Raw genomic sequence first — 16,260 nt, forward strand, 5'->3', positions numbered from 1 at the left:
ATTTAATCGAACAAACCCTCTCTGAGAGAGCAACAAAAAAGTACTTTAAATGTGCTATTTATTTAACAAAGGATAGGTTCATACCTAAGTAGAGTAGGTTTCCACAAGATACAATAATGATCCGAGTTAGCATAGTGGGTTGCTTGAGGGGGCTAAACCTCTAAGCAGCGATCCATCCCTCATTGCTACGCAATACGGTCGCGAGCATTTTACTGCGCATCCTTGCTGCATAAAACAACGTATGTTAATAGTTGGTTACTTTCCCATGTATATAGAGAACGATTCTAGCTTTTACCATTTTTTTTCCAAAAATTTAGAGTAGAGCAATAATAATACAAAAATAATCTAAGTTTCGTTAATTTAACAAAAAATCAAAACAAATGCCAATAGGTGATTACTACGCTTTCTGTCGACTGGGAACTGATTTCGGAGCTGAAGCATATCTATGTAGGATAGGTGGTGGGATGTCTATGGTCGATGCTGGTCGTAAGGCTCGACACATAGAGAGTTAGCCTGAGCATGATAAACACAGAATATTTCTTGCTCTGTAATACAGAATCGATCGTGGCTATTAGCCAAGGCGTTCTGGAGACAGCCCCTCATCGTTGGGATTGCTAAACGTATCAATAGAGTACAGAAGGACGCAAACACGCTGCCGTCAGTTCTGCCGGACTGGTGTCCTCCGTCCCCTTAGCCGTTATATATTTTTATAATTGTAATTATATTAATTTTATTGGGTGAGGCATACTTACGTATAGAACCGATAATTTGTTTGCCTCTGAAACGGTTCAATTAAATGTTTTGCATGCGCTAGAAGTACCGTTACCGACTGTCACGTCATGTAATGTAACGCTTATTCAACGGGGTTATAATTTCAATTGCGGGCGGGTTAATCGCTCACGGACGTGTTTGAAAAGTTCCCTTTGCAGTGTGCGAATGCCCCCATATGTTGAAACACGACTGGGCTGGCCGACGTTTTCATGTCAAGGCCTGTTATGCTTTCCATGCATAGTACACCGACGTATTCGAACCGAGCTGTTCCGCGGCCATAGGCGCTCGATTCTGAATATGTTTGTATTGTGCTGATTAGCCTACACGAACCGGTGCACCAACCTCTCGTTGGACAACTCAGCTATTTAGGATTACGCAACAGTCTGTAGAATATACAGATCAACTTGTTTATTAACACGTTTGCCCTTCTAGAAGGAGTAAAGTGGTGTGGTGTCTTTTTTCAGTGGATATCGGAACGTAAATTTTAGCCGAAGGCTCGCTTCCACCTGCTAAAAGCATATCTTTTTAGGATCGTGAGTAAGCTACCGATAATTTTGCGGTTAGTACGAGAATAAAATGTTTCTCGTCACAGAATAATAAAAGGTGGCCCTCTCTCTCTTTCTCTCTCCCATTCTTCAGAGAATCGAACAGCAAATAATACTAATCAAACATCCTGGTAATAATCTATTTAATTTTTATAACGTATAGTTAAAATCTTCATAGATATCCCGTAGTATTGTATGCGCACCTACGTCAAATTTCTTCACAAACGATTCGACGTTAACAGAAGAATAACCTGAAATGCACTTTTAGAGGGCATCGATTTCCTTTCGAGTCCGTATCATTGTTTCTGTGTAGTGGATTTTCCTTGTCCTGCGCTGGAACCTGGTTCTGCTTCTTTTTCAGCCGTATGTTCATATGCGACTCCGTGCATAGACGACTGGGAACAACACAAAAAATATATGATCTTGTTGAAGTTTCGCCCAACGTGAAGAGATCGCTCATGTGCAGATCTTCGCTGAAATTTTGAAAACAATGCACTGTAGTTCGTTATGACGCGTTTGTTATTTTGTTGTAGAAAAAATTCACTTTCATATTAACAGCACTAGGGAACGAGTGCATGCCCGTTATGACAAATAGCCCACCTGATTTTTTCCCAGCTTGAACGTACCGTCCTGAAGTTTTACGAACTGGATTCTATTCGATTCAAGACTGCCTGTTTCGGAATGAACGGTTTCGGGAAGCCCAAAGAGTTGCATTACTTGAGAAAACCAGCTGGGTTAACCCATGTAACTATGATTGGTAGAGGTGACAGGCAACTTACAACAGGCTGGCCCATCTAAACTAGGAACTTTTCTCATGATTTCTATCTGAGAGTCTATTTAAACAAGCACAGATATTTCAGCAAACTTTTTTGTGTGTGCTAACAGACTAACTACATGTTGAAGCCAGGCGACCGACTAGCCATTTTCAAAATATGTTGTGTCCGCAAAATCCGCAAGTAACGTTTTACTAGTAAACGTACATCAGGCGAAAATGGTAATCAGCCTTCAATCAGCTTGTACTCCTATCAAATGAAGTTTTTTTAAAATGAAGCTTAAGGGTAGAAGGTGCGTTAGCTTGTAAGCATCGGGGAAAAGTCCGACATAATGCTAAATGCAAGCACCCTGTTATTCTTTTCCGCCCTAAGCATTCATTTTGCTGCAATAGTAAGTCCAACAGTATTACATAGGAAGTCAGAAAGCGTAAAATTGGGAAGACTTCACATTACCTTTAAGAAGCACCTTCAAAGATAGGCTATTCAAAACAGATATTAAAGATAGGCTAAACATAAAAACAGCTGTTAATTTCCGTATCGAAAAGTTCAGTCAGAAATGTTCTTTATGCCATTTTAATAGACTTTCGCCATGCGGTAGAGAATAGTTGACCCTTTTTGCATTTGCAAATTCAGGCCTTTTGCAATTGCAATGGCCAGCTTGCGGTCTTGTTCTAGCATGAGCTGTCTTTTCTTTTAGTGTCAATAATGGCGAATGGACACACGAAGTTTGTTCGAACTTGTAGTACAGCTTAATTTGCTGCCCCTATTTAACGAACTTGAGGCTTGAACATGCTCAGACAAAGACGTTGATCTCCAAAGCAAGGAAAGTATTTTTTTAAATTACTTGGGTCCTACCTTTAGCTCATTGCACTGACCCATTTTGTCAAAGAGGGTGTCGTCACGTTCGTTATTTGTGATACACTATACTTATTCCTACACGTTTTTGGGGATACTGGGCGTGAAGGAACCTTTAAAATTTGTATGAAATATCATGCACCAATGTAAGCTAAAAAAAATGAATTTCCGCAAGACAAAAAAGAGTTGTTTAAGTGTGACAACTCACAAATGGATCATCTTCAACATTATATAGCATACAAAGGGACATTGAACTCCGCTAGAATAGCAAGGTGTGCTTCTTATGTACCTGATAAAGTTTACATTTTTTTCGACGAGTTTTTTTTGGCCGACACTTCTTTGCTTCGCTTCTATATAGAGGATATACACTCAACGGGTGCAAGCACGTCATCCTCACACAACGATCTCAGGAGTTGGCAAGTTACTGCGCATCCTGTGTTTTAGACGGACACACCGTACCTAGAAAAATCGCTAGGACACTAGTCGATTTATATTTTACGACTTCGAAGGCTTGTCTCTGTCAAGGAGGAGGCCTTGTTCACCTGGTTGACTTAAGCGGTTATTGTGGCAGTTAATGCGATATAATAATCATAACCGATCATTGTTCGGCGCACTGGTAAAAGAGAACCATTTGTGAATTGCAAATGCGTCTCCATTTTGAACGGCCGAAGTATCCCGCAAGTTGCGCAGATTCGTTCAGGCACGTGGCAGGAATGAAACTGGTAACTTCAAGAAGTGAAGCCTGTTCATTCTAAATAATAGGAACGAACAGCGGGTAAGTTCAATTAAAGCTTTTCGTTTCCTCGCCTGTTAAATCTCCAAAAGTGTACAGCCCTGCATGCTTGTCGCCCATGCCCCTTAGTGAACTACTCAAGATAGCACTCAAGCGAAATTCTCTCAGCATACCGTAGAATAAAACCTCGCTAGGTCGCTGTATGGTACCGTCATTATGTAGGGATTTACATATGCTGTATAAAGCAGGTCAACAAGTCAGGTTGACAGATAGGCATTTTAGGCTCGAGATGGGATTTCAGAGATCACGTAACTATCGTACAAACTATTGTATAAGACAAAAATTACAACATTTGAGATGGCACTACAATAAAACGGTAGATCTATATGCATCACTCAATTCGTCAGACAGGAAATATGTTTGGTCGGTAAAAAAGGTCTTTCGAACACTTTCATACAACCAGCAGTATCTAGACAAGAGAGCATACTTTTGCAGCAAAGTTTAATCAAAATGCCCGTAATAGAAGACGTGAGCAGTTCACTGGGGACTGAGTACATGAGTGCAAGTTAGACATTCAAAAATCGCGTGCTGCGACACCATAATCCCGGTTGGGATATGGGCCCGCAACACCCGGTTGGGCGATGGTTGAGTGGCAATATGACTACTCTCGGAGGACCTGTCAATGCTGGAATAAGCACCTTTGTTTCGTATTGGAGGTCATCCGTCTGACGTAATACTTAGATAAGTGACGAAGAACATCTCGGCTCTTGTCGCCAAGATCAAGCAATAGATACTCTATCCTTGAAAAAAAAAGAAGCTACTTAGTAAGCTTCTATAGGATACTCTTTGTACTTCCAGCAGCATCTTGAGATATTGATATTGGCCGTCTGGCACAAAGCAACAGTTGTACAAGACATAATGAGGTACTACTGAAGGTGTATGTACAGATGAAACGTGTACGCGTAATAATCATAATAATAGAAAAAGTAAAATCCTTAGCTTAGTAAATCTCAATTTGTACAAACTGAAAAAAAACCACGTATGGTAAAGCGCTGCAAATACGTTTTTCATACAACTTACTTTCTCCGTTCGCAAGTTATCGTACCATACATTTAAATCATGAATAGGAATAACCATTTTAAAGAGTTCCTTCTTTAAGAACTCGAGAAAAACTCTAGGACCTTTGTGGCGATGAAACCTTTTGTTAATGAGAATACTCAACATCGTTTGGGGGGGGGGGGGGGGGTAATTATCCAATATAGTTGCAAGTCGATACTGTCACCCACACAAAACACGTACTGCTCCACTTTCAGCTACCTTTAAGCCGCTGTATGATAGAAAGGGACTAATCTGAGACTTTTCCAACAGACCTATAACGTATGAAACGGCATGGCAAACATACAAGCAGCTACTAACCTTGATAACAATACCTTATTTTCTTGAAGTTACTTTTTCTCCCTAATTCCCTATTTACCTCATTACCAATTGCTAGCAGTAATTTTCACCGACGCGTAGCAGCGTGCTTGTAAGTTAAGAATTATTATCTCAACAGATGAACAGCCATTATGTGTATCTGGGTGAAATTATTAAACAAAATTATTAGAATTTCTCACGAAGGTTCATATTTCCAGAAATATGCAGAAAGAAGAATAGCCGGAAAATTCTACCGAGATATCCAATACTGCCTTCAGGATAAGACTCGATTTTTGCTACAATCAGGTTTTTGTTGTCGATATATCTTGCGAAGATCGCCGAGACGCTGTTCTGGCTAATGTTACATGAATTAGGTAAGGGTCGGTTCGTTATGAGGTGTCAGCATCGTCTACACATCCGAATTCGTGTCTAACCAGATATTCCTCTTCAAATTCTCTCCCTTCACCGCCAGGGATTCTGGCATTAGCCGCAACATTATGTACGGTATATGCATCGTTTAATTAATACAAAGCTGCTTTGTGAGACTCACTGACTCCCTTATCTGCATTGTCGTTTGTTAAATCGTATATAATGGTGCAGCACAATGTTTCGAATTTTACGTGTGGTATCGCTACGGGAGATCGCTGGCTCCCACCACGAAGCAAGGCGTGCCCACTTCTGGGTTCGAACCTACACCACAACGTCTCCTTATGATTAGCAGGCAAACACGCTGCCTACTAGGATATCACATAGATGTGTCATAGTGGGACACTTCAGACTAAGTCAGTCCTAAGTAACTGCTTGACTGCTTGAAGCACTTGAGACTGCTTTTCTGTCCATGCTCTTCCCGGAGAATAAATGCTATATATATATATATATATATATATATATGTGTGCGGACAATTCTTATAACGACCACTGTACGTATATAAGGTCGCTTCGCCTAGGGCTAACGTTTCGCATTAAACGAAACATTTAATGCAGTACGTTTTTAGAACAAATAATCTACTGATGTTCTCATTTAACATAAAGATGAAGAACACAAAAATGACTCGTTAACATCTTATTCCCGCACAGCGAATTAGAAATTTCATAATCAAATTTACTGGATGAGCACGCACGAATGTAGGCACATAATGCAGGCCCGTTGTCGACTTTGGTTTTCTGAAATATACCCAAGTTAGGAAACTACACCAACGCACGCAGTACATATAACGAACACGCCTCAATCCAGACACATAGCTGACAAATCTGATAGGTGCGAAACAAAAACGACGCCACGGTCTTACGGCCCACATTGCATTCAAACAATCTAATGTTTTTAGATAACAGAGATCAAAAAGAGAACAGCTTACTTCTCTTGTTCCTTTTTTTGAAGTGTAACTGTAGTGACTGACAAAGGAATTCACTTGGGAGTCCGAGACTCAAATCGGTTTTTGAACTTCCGCAGATACCACAGAATATCGAGGCAGGAACGAGTAAGTTAATGCTGGTCAGCCTGGAACGTGACTTGACGTACGACAGGAAGTAGGACGCGTTTAGATTTATGATATAATAGCACGGAGTTGGAGCCTTGACCTGATTTCCTTACTGAAAGTAACATTACATACTTACAAAAACCACGCAGTTAACTATATACGCCCGTCAATATATTGACAATATTTTTCAAGTAAGCCTAGATCCAACATAGCAAAATGTAGTAATGCTTTTGTTGGATTCACGTCGTATGAAAAATGAAATTTTCAATTGCAAGTACCACGTAACCCATCACACAACGGAGCTATTTCACGTTATTGATAGCTTCTTTCTTATCGGCGTAAGCTTAATAAAATTTTTCTTTACTTGTGCGTTAATGCAATTCACGTAAAACGTAACTTAAGCTACAAGACAAGCTTTGATTCTCCAATTAGGATCCGATTTGAACTAACAAAAGAATAATCTGATTTTCAAACGCATAGCTTACGTCCGCGTTTTGCCAACAAGGAGGACAAAGATAAAGACACGAGGGTAGCTCCGAGAGTTTACTACGTCTCGGGTTAAGGAGTTTGCCTGCTAAGCTTAGGGATAGTTGGTAATCTAAGTTTGGATCCGGGCGTATGTAGAACTTGACACGTTTAGTATATTTTGAGTGATTCAAAACATGGGATACATTGTGGCCTGAAGCACTATGATTCATTCATGTGCTTACATGCACATTTGATTGTTTAATATGGGCCTTTTTTCCTATCGGAACTAAGCAAGTTGTCTTCAGTATCCCTGGCACTCTTATCTAGTCGTGTACTTCCCATGCAATGTTTACCGCTTTCCACTGTATTAACATGCATAAATTCAATCACAATAGAAGTAGGTCAGTCAACCATTGTGCCCCGATATCATGTAGGATTTACGTTCGTGATCATGATTTGATTGACCAAAAAACTGTCCGTCAAATCAGAAGTGTGCCTATACGGAGATTCATAATGACGACAGGCGAAAGGTCACCGCGGAAAAATAGAAAATCGTTGGGTAAATTATTATCGACCAAACTCCTTTAAGGTATCTAAACCTCAATTCAAGTAAACTCTAAAGGGCTGCATTATATCGTAGCGACCGATATTAAGAATAAATCATTTGGCAATTGTATTGCAAAAGGCAATCTCACTATAAATTTTCACGGCTATATAATGAGAAACGAAACTAACGGCCATTTATCAAGGTTAAATTTTACGAGCAACATCTTTGTGCCTTGTTTTGTATATAAAACAAGCTTATAACGTACATTTCCGATTCAGCTGCAGGACAAATCGAACTTCAGGGGCTTTCTTAACCGATGAACGTAACTACTGAATTGATCTAATGATTTAGCCAGTCATCTCTTGCTCGACGCTAATTTTACCTTGAATAAGCGCAACGAAGCGACGAAATGATCGATTCTGTTCGTTTTAAATCGATCTTCTATGTTTGTCACAACATGTTACCTCAACTTCGCTTTGTCACATAGAGAAGATAACAACTAAGATTTTCAATAAAACTGGGTCATGCCATGAATATATGGTCATTTAGGTGAGTTCCGCACTAAATTAGAAAAGGGCAATTTGGTAAAGCTGGTTCCTTGTTCAGAGGGCAGCCGCGTAAAATCAATGACCCACATATCTCCTACACACATAAATATATAATCTATTTTTTTTATTGTAAAATGAGAGGTTGGAGTCTGGCCAAATTGAATTCAGCAGGCCGGAATAATAATCTATAATGCCTGTCTGTTGTGCCGGTCAACTTGAATCTTACCCATGGCCTTTGGTTATCAATAAATCTTTTCGATTTGTCAAGCCACGACAGCTTATCTACATGGACGGGAGGGCACGCTCGAAAAGGCAGTGGCTATATCCAGCTTTTCGTACAATAGAGAACGGGGCACAAAGGGGACATTGTTAGGTCGCCAACAGAATACCACTGGCCCGAGAAAATCACAGTACTCGTGAAGCCTTTCTGCAAAAATGAATTTTCATTGATAATGGAGTTGTTCTTATCATACATCGATTAGTATTAAAAATTCGTTACCTTTATTTGCCATATAGCAGTATACTGGTTGTTCAGTGATGCCTAATAGATAAGTTCATGGTGACACGCTACGAAAAACTGAGTTTTGCAGCATATATATGGTGATGACATATTCTTAGTGAAGCACGTTACTAGGTCCGCAGTAGAACGCCGTGAGACACTCACAAGACCAGTATTTACGTTGTTTTTACTTACCCGGTTAGAGCAACACTACATATATATAGTTCTCTGTATAGGGACTGGAACGTACAGAGTTTGTCGCTGTGGAGTAATTGGTCGTTACAAGTAACTTTGATTAACAGTGTGGCGTGTAATACGCCCGGGAACGAATTTCTATTAAGTTCTATCGAATCTCAAATATATGCAGCTTCATTGGTACGCAGCTTAAAACATGCTCCTTTTTCACCCTTTAAACGATGACAAGGACACTGTTGCGTAACGCTACCTACATTGCGGGTTCGATGTCAACAGAAGTGTTCGTATAGATCGACTTTTGAGCCTTATATGTCCTATGCAACTATTATAAAGTCGTTTTTGAGTGCCATGCGGATCTCTAATGCAAATACTTCGTATACTTGGAGTGAAATGTTTAAGTTGTTTTAGATGTATGAACTAATTTTTCTTCTACACACTCTTATTTTATACAACAAAACACCTTTTAGACAAACAAAGCAGACAAACAATTCGTCAATACAACTGCTCGATAACAAAACTAAAAAATAGCGAGAAAAAAAAATAACAAGTCCAGAGCAACATTACACTATAGAGATATATTGTGATGCCATTTCTACAATTAATACTTCAAAATGCGATACAAACATGTTTGGGAGACACGATTATGCGTTACGTGCACAGGTTTCGGAACAGAGCATAATAATAATAATAAGGCAAACAAAAGGCCGTAAGCCTATACACTGGTAATTTTTTACGTTTGAAGGTAATTAGGAATAAAGTGATTAAATAAAGCAACCAGTATTTTGAAATTAGTGACTGAGGGGTACGAGAAATAAATGCTTGCAGATGGTCTGCCTGGATTAGAACTTGTCGCCGGAAACTGCCGCGGAGACCAAACAGGATTTTGAAGAGATACCCATTGAAAACAAGTTGTCACTATAAGGCCATAGCTAAGTTTAAAGAGTACGTTTTTCGTTTTAGTTTGACACGTGGGAATTGCTACATGTTAGCTCAAACGTTTTATACGATTGTGGGCTAGCTTGTTGGTCCAAATAAGTAGCCTTCATTTCGTACAAATTGGAAATAATGATTTTAGTTTTAATTCTAACTTGGTCTTTTTGGCCAGAAATCTGCCATATCATGTTGGGCACGAGAAATGCCAATTTATAAATTCCGCCTGGTGCTGATAATAAAAAAATGCTAGTTTTCAAATTTCAAAACCGTTGTTATTGTTGGTTTTTACGTAAAGCACCGTGTTTTTAAAGTGGAAAAAGTGTTCACCGAATAAACACCATCTGCGCATAACCACAGTGCTGACAAAAAAATACCTTGCGGTTGTTCACTTTGAATATGCAAAACCCAAGATTCAGGTAGTAAAAACTTATTGAAACTTAATGAGTTACGTACTGGAAAATGAACCGAATAGCCGCTCAATGTAGCTGAAGCCTGTGTATTGCAGTCCTCAAGAACGACACGCATTCCATTCAAGACCAGTGACGTTTTCACTACTGCAATATTATTGCTATCCAATATAACTTCGTAAATGCCCAAAAATTTATGTTTACCTTTGGGGAGAGCTAAGAGGTACAACGGCGCTTGCAGCTTCTTTGCTTATTGCTCAGGGAGCAGAAGCTGCCCTGAACAGTAAGGGCCCTACGAAGCATGCCCTTTGTTTATACTCACTACAAAGGCTATAAGTGCTCTTACCTACCAATACGTCAAGTCAACAGGACCCTGACTTAACATTTCGTCATCGAACTATTTCTACTTTTGACTTTAGCTCACGGTACTTCCTGCAAAGTAAACAAACTCCTCAAATGGCTATTACGTCCTTACTCTAGATTTCATTACTGTAGTTATCAGAAGGATCGGACTACAAATATAGTTGTAGGTTCGGAAGTAAGTTACTTACCGCTAGTTAACTGATTTGATGATTAGTCATCCCAATAAGAACGATGGTGAGATATGAGATTAACACCTTATTGATCCGGCGACAAATTTATGTTGACGAAAAATGTTAGTGTCTTGCTTTTTCTACGTTTAGCTCTTTTTTTCACGCGCCCTAATTAGACTGAGGACGTTATTTATGGGCGGTCTTGTATCTTCAACCATACCATCCATTCGCGTCATGTACCGCAACGGTAAGTTGCCTCGTTTGGGTTGTCAGTTCTTGCTTTAGATAATAAAAGTGTTCAGCCTGTGATGTATCCGAAGGCAACAGACACTTGCACTTCACAGCCTGACAGAGTTGTCGATGATGGGCAGTTATGAAAGCTTCGAAATGATCAGCTTTTGCTCTGGAACGAAGTCCAGTCCTTCTCATCACTGCGTTACATGGTTAAAGTAGCTAGGTAGAGCAGAACAGGTAGGCAGTCAACCAACAGATCAATACATCAGCCAATGCAGAAACGACACGACTATAGAAGATGCCTTTGTCATCTCGGCCGCACGCACTCAGGTCTCGCCGAGGGGTTTCATCGCGTCGCCTTTATCTCACGACACCTCGCATGCAAACGTCGCATCGATATATAGTGAATACCTATCATGGTAACGCCTTAGTCGAAGGCGACGCCTTCGGCGACTGCAACGATTTCGTCAGCAACAACTATCACTTGTCGCTGTAGAACGATAAGGAAACTTAACAATGACAGGAACGCTCGATATCATCAGCAGCAGCAGCAGCAGCGGTGTTATAGTTCGGAGCGTATTAAGAAAAAGGTACAGGATCAATAAAGATTATATTTCTATTGAAACCAGCCTGTCTGATGATATCCGTTGTGCTTTTTCAGAGACTCGTAGTAGTGCCAAATACATGATTGTACATATAATGGCGAAAACAACGACAGCCCAACTGCTACAGAGATATCCGCCCGTCTCATACATGCATGGAGCAGCATCTGAATTAATCAGCCATATATACATACACGTTCCCGCGTTATACATATCGAAAGTGTCAAAATTTTCTAGATCGGCAGTGTGACAGTAACGCGGCCTCTGAGTGGTTCTGGCAACGGATGGCCACAAATCCAAGCGTTGCTATTGGCGTGATACTTTTTGCATACCTCCCATAGTTCTATATGAGGACCAAAAGCCTGTCTAGGAAAAACGATTTTTCGCTGCGTCCTTTGCTCTTGGTTGTTTTTCGTGGTGTTTTTTTTTGCGATTTGATCGACGAGAGATCAATCTACTAAACAAATAGTGACAACGCTTAGGTACAATCTCCTCCGGCTGGGTTAGTTTTACGTAACCACTATCATACCAAAAATATATTTGCTAGCTTTTCTCACAAGACCAATGAATGAAACCCATTTATTGATTATTAGTAAAGAAGTAAAATGCTACCACCACAAATACTGAACATTTATTCAGCGTGGGAACGAGTCTTGCCACTGGTCTAATTACGTTTTTTGATTGCCCCGCATTGGCAGCCTTCGCTCAACGAGTAACTAGCTCTCATCACTGTGCATCTAGTAGGATATCGACGCTCGTCAGCTATCCCTAGTGTTCAGTCGTTGAACGAAGCGTAGAAGGCTAGAGAAAGTAAACTTTAACTTTTAACTACGTACATTTCCATCTACTTTGAAATCCATTTGGTTTCTTACTGGTACGTGTAATTAGGACAAGTCGTATTCTCCTAGATATATATACATATGAATAGAATACTGCTATTAACTATATATTACATAGCGGTATAGGTGGATGCGATGTTATCTATCCTACACCGCCGACTTTAATGGGTCAATGATTCATAATATAGTTGAAAAAATAAACACAGTCTCATCTGAAATGAAAAGCTTAGAACTTAATAGATTTTAGCATCATCGTGCAGGTAACCCTGTCGCCGACTGTACGCGTAACTTCCGCCCATTAATGCTATAGTAGAGCGCAAGTTATTATTATTAAATAATTATCATAATAACAAAGATCGAACTCAAAGCTCTGTATATTTGTGTTACCAAGTCTAACGAAGCATATTTTCCCTATATATTTTCAAATTACGATCTGCTGTCATTTACTTGCATTGAATAACCAACCTATCCTTTTGTAGGGACCTTAGCCATGCAGTGTTTTATTCGAATTCCTATTGACTGATGACTACCACCCGTCATTTACTTACAACAATTGTTCGTAAGTATCGTCTCGTGCCACGTTATGTCTAGCTAAGCTAATATAACAGATTAGATGTCTGACTGAAGCCCTTTTCAGGGTCACATTTCCCTATGGTATTACTATCGCAAACAATTTACAAGCTTCCATATTGCAATAGATTTAAACTCGCACAATTCTGATTGGCAAAAGAAAATCTGCATATCTGAACACAGCACTCAGAAACTTCGTTTGTTTTATGAGAAGTTCGGCGCTCGGAAATGTCATCATTGCATGCAATATTCATAACGTTATTACTTCTGCACGAAGCCTCTATAATGCAGTGTCCTGCTGCATTGAACTGCTGTATTAATATCTTCTGGATGGATAGCCATCTTGTACGAGATCGGTTTTGTTGGGAAGGGCAGTGTATCGGAATGGTTCGGCAGGCTGATCAAATGTGAACTCCCGTTGGGCTCCTGTTTTCATGGTGAATCTTAAATCAAATTAGGCATTGATCATCGATTTCTTTGCATATCGAGCGTCGTAGATTTTATTACTGAACTCTATAGGAATGGAGTAGTCGTGACCGCTGTAAGTGTAAGTCAGTTAACACATGGAATTAGGGAAAGTACATCAAGATGCTTTCATAATACTAAGCAGTTGGTAACCAATAGCAAATTAAGCGATCGGATTAAGTTGTAACTATCAGAATTCTTAATTGGCGCGTAAGACGTTTACTTATTTTATGGCAAAAGAAGGTAGACTGAGAACATGGGGTCACGGGCAAATGATGACGCAGTGTTTTCTTGAATTGGGTTTAACATATTGCATATTAAGTTAAATAAAGGAGGTACCCAACGGAAAGTTAAATAACGACGAATCGCTTAGCAACGACACACATCTGGGCGGCTTCATCTCTCGGCATTTACGCATGAAGTCGCTAAATAAGGTAAAAAAGGCCAACACCCAATCTACACCGAGTACCCAGACCGCGCCGTCCACTTGATGCAAGCCTACGATTCGGTGGTCCCCCATATGAACCTTAGGTTCTACAGTGCACTCGTTTCCTTGCCCTAGTGTTTTTGTATCCAGCCTGCGTAGAATCCACATTGCATTCACCAAACGATTCTATATAGATAAGGAAATATACTTGTACGGACTTTTAGTTTTTTCTTTTTTCACCGTCTGCGCGCAATATTAATTAAATATCTTTAGCAAAAAAAGATTGACAGAAAAATACGGACTTCTACTTTGCATGACATGCATGGATAATTATTTGAAGACCATGAGTAAGCATTAAGCTTCTTGTTCTTCCGTTGTGCACATACCGTTCATTGAAACGTGCCATGTAGGGGAATCCCTTTCTGAGGGCGATGTGCGAGGAGTACTCGAAAAAGGCCTCTTTTGACACGTAAGAGTCGCAATGCTTCCTCTGGGATAAGGCCCTCGACACGAAGTACCTCAAGTGTATTTCCATCGGAGCTCGGTTACCTCACCGGATCCTTTTTAGGACGTAGTTGTCATTATTGGGGTCAAATTCCTTCATTCACTTGAGGATCTTAGTATGCATTTTCCCACTTTCCTCCTGAGATTGAGCGCGTAAACAAAGGTTGCATTAAATGTGCTGTTCCAAAAAAAGTGCATGCATTTCATATTATAAATTTATTATGATCAAGTTGACGACTCTCACGAGTCTTTCAAGGCGCGTAGAAACAGAGACAATTCTGCGAAAAAATTCAAATATTTCTCTACAGAATATGCCGTCTGCTATTTGCCTCCATAGTCTTCGACAGTCTGCGAACATCTCCCTATAAAGATTGCTATCAGTGTTTTGAGAAATATCGAATTTTTTTGACACCGTGAAAACAGCTTCTTGCCAGACATAATAACGGTCCAAAAGAAAAGACATGGAGCCTGTTTAAACAGATAAAAAGCAAAGTATCATACAAGAATAAATAGAAACAAGCAAACTATCTACACTGTATTGCTTATGACTGTGGATATAGAGCCGCTTCCAGAGTTTCAGGATTACTTTTCTTACGCCAAGTGTTTGTTTGAAAGCAGTTCCTCTCCAAGATTCCCAGTCCATCGTTCTTCCATAGAAGACAAGCTGAGACGCATAGACGAGGATGTATCGTACTTGCGGTACAATGTTGAATCGGCGACGAGATTACCCGAATACGTTGACATTGAAATAGCAACGAACGGCGACCAAAAACTAAAGAGTATGCGGCCAGATGAAGCTTCAGGAATATACGTACCGCCTTCAATGGCTCATGTATGTTCTAATACTGTATCATATCAATAGCTGTACTTAACGTTCAAACCATCCTAACCTACCAGTTAAAGTTACATATTTTGCATTTTAACCGTATTTTCGAGTCTTTCGGCATTGCTTTATACGGTTCGTTTTTACCACGAAGCAAAACGTATCCGCGTCTGGATTAAAATCTAAAGTATAACCTATTCTATTACTGTTTAATGGTCAAACACCTTGCCAACGCACTATCACGGGGGCAAACTCACAATCACCTACGACTACCTAATACTGGCTAACCCTAATAGAGTAAATAATCATTTGTTATATTGATACCTATTGTGTAATTTATGATTAATAATTCTTCTGACTTACCTCGTTGTATTCGTAGAATCTTGAATTGTGATGGAGGCACCAAAGCATCGCTGGAACAATGAAGAGTGCCGTAAATGTGCACACCCACGTCTAGAACCACTTGATAAAATCACAATATAAAAAAAAAATTGAAATTAATTGAATCAGGTCTGTTTTTTAGTTATAACGAATATTTTCAACGTGTAATACAGAATAGTGACGCTAATATAAACGTACGTCCCAGGCGAATGGCATGAAGGAGATAAACCTGTAGTTGATATGTGGCCACATTATCAAAAACCGTACATAGGTCCCCTCAGTGCCGATAGTCCAGACGTCAACGTTGTTTCGTAATGATGAACGGATAGAGGCCAACGTCGATTTTCTGCTGCCATAATACCACGGGCGAAGTTACCGTTGTGATCAGCCATACCTGGCTCGGGTTCGGGCGAAACGACCCATTTGATTTTACGCAAAAAAATAAGGAACCTCGGTAAAACGAGAGCGTGCATATTAAAATTTATTGACCAATCAAGACAAACAACGGAAAGATGAAATGCTTCACGCGCAGGCTGTAGGGACTGAAACCTGCTAGATTTGACCTACATCATTAATAGATCTCCAAAAAAATCACACACGTGAAATTAAGGTGACAGGCAAACACATGGATCATGTCTCTGTCCAAGGGTCCCGTTTACTTTCTTTTTATTCGTATTATGGCCATACTGGTCCTTTCCGTACTTGATCATAGTTACT

The sequence above is a fragment of the Varroa jacobsoni genome, unplaced genomic scaffold, assembly GCF_002532875.2.
Source record: "Varroa jacobsoni isolate VJ856 unplaced genomic scaffold, vjacob_1.0 scaffold_45, whole genome shotgun sequence".
In the NCBI taxonomy this organism is placed as follows: Eukaryota; Metazoa; Arthropoda; class Arachnida; order Mesostigmata; family Varroidae; genus Varroa; species Varroa jacobsoni.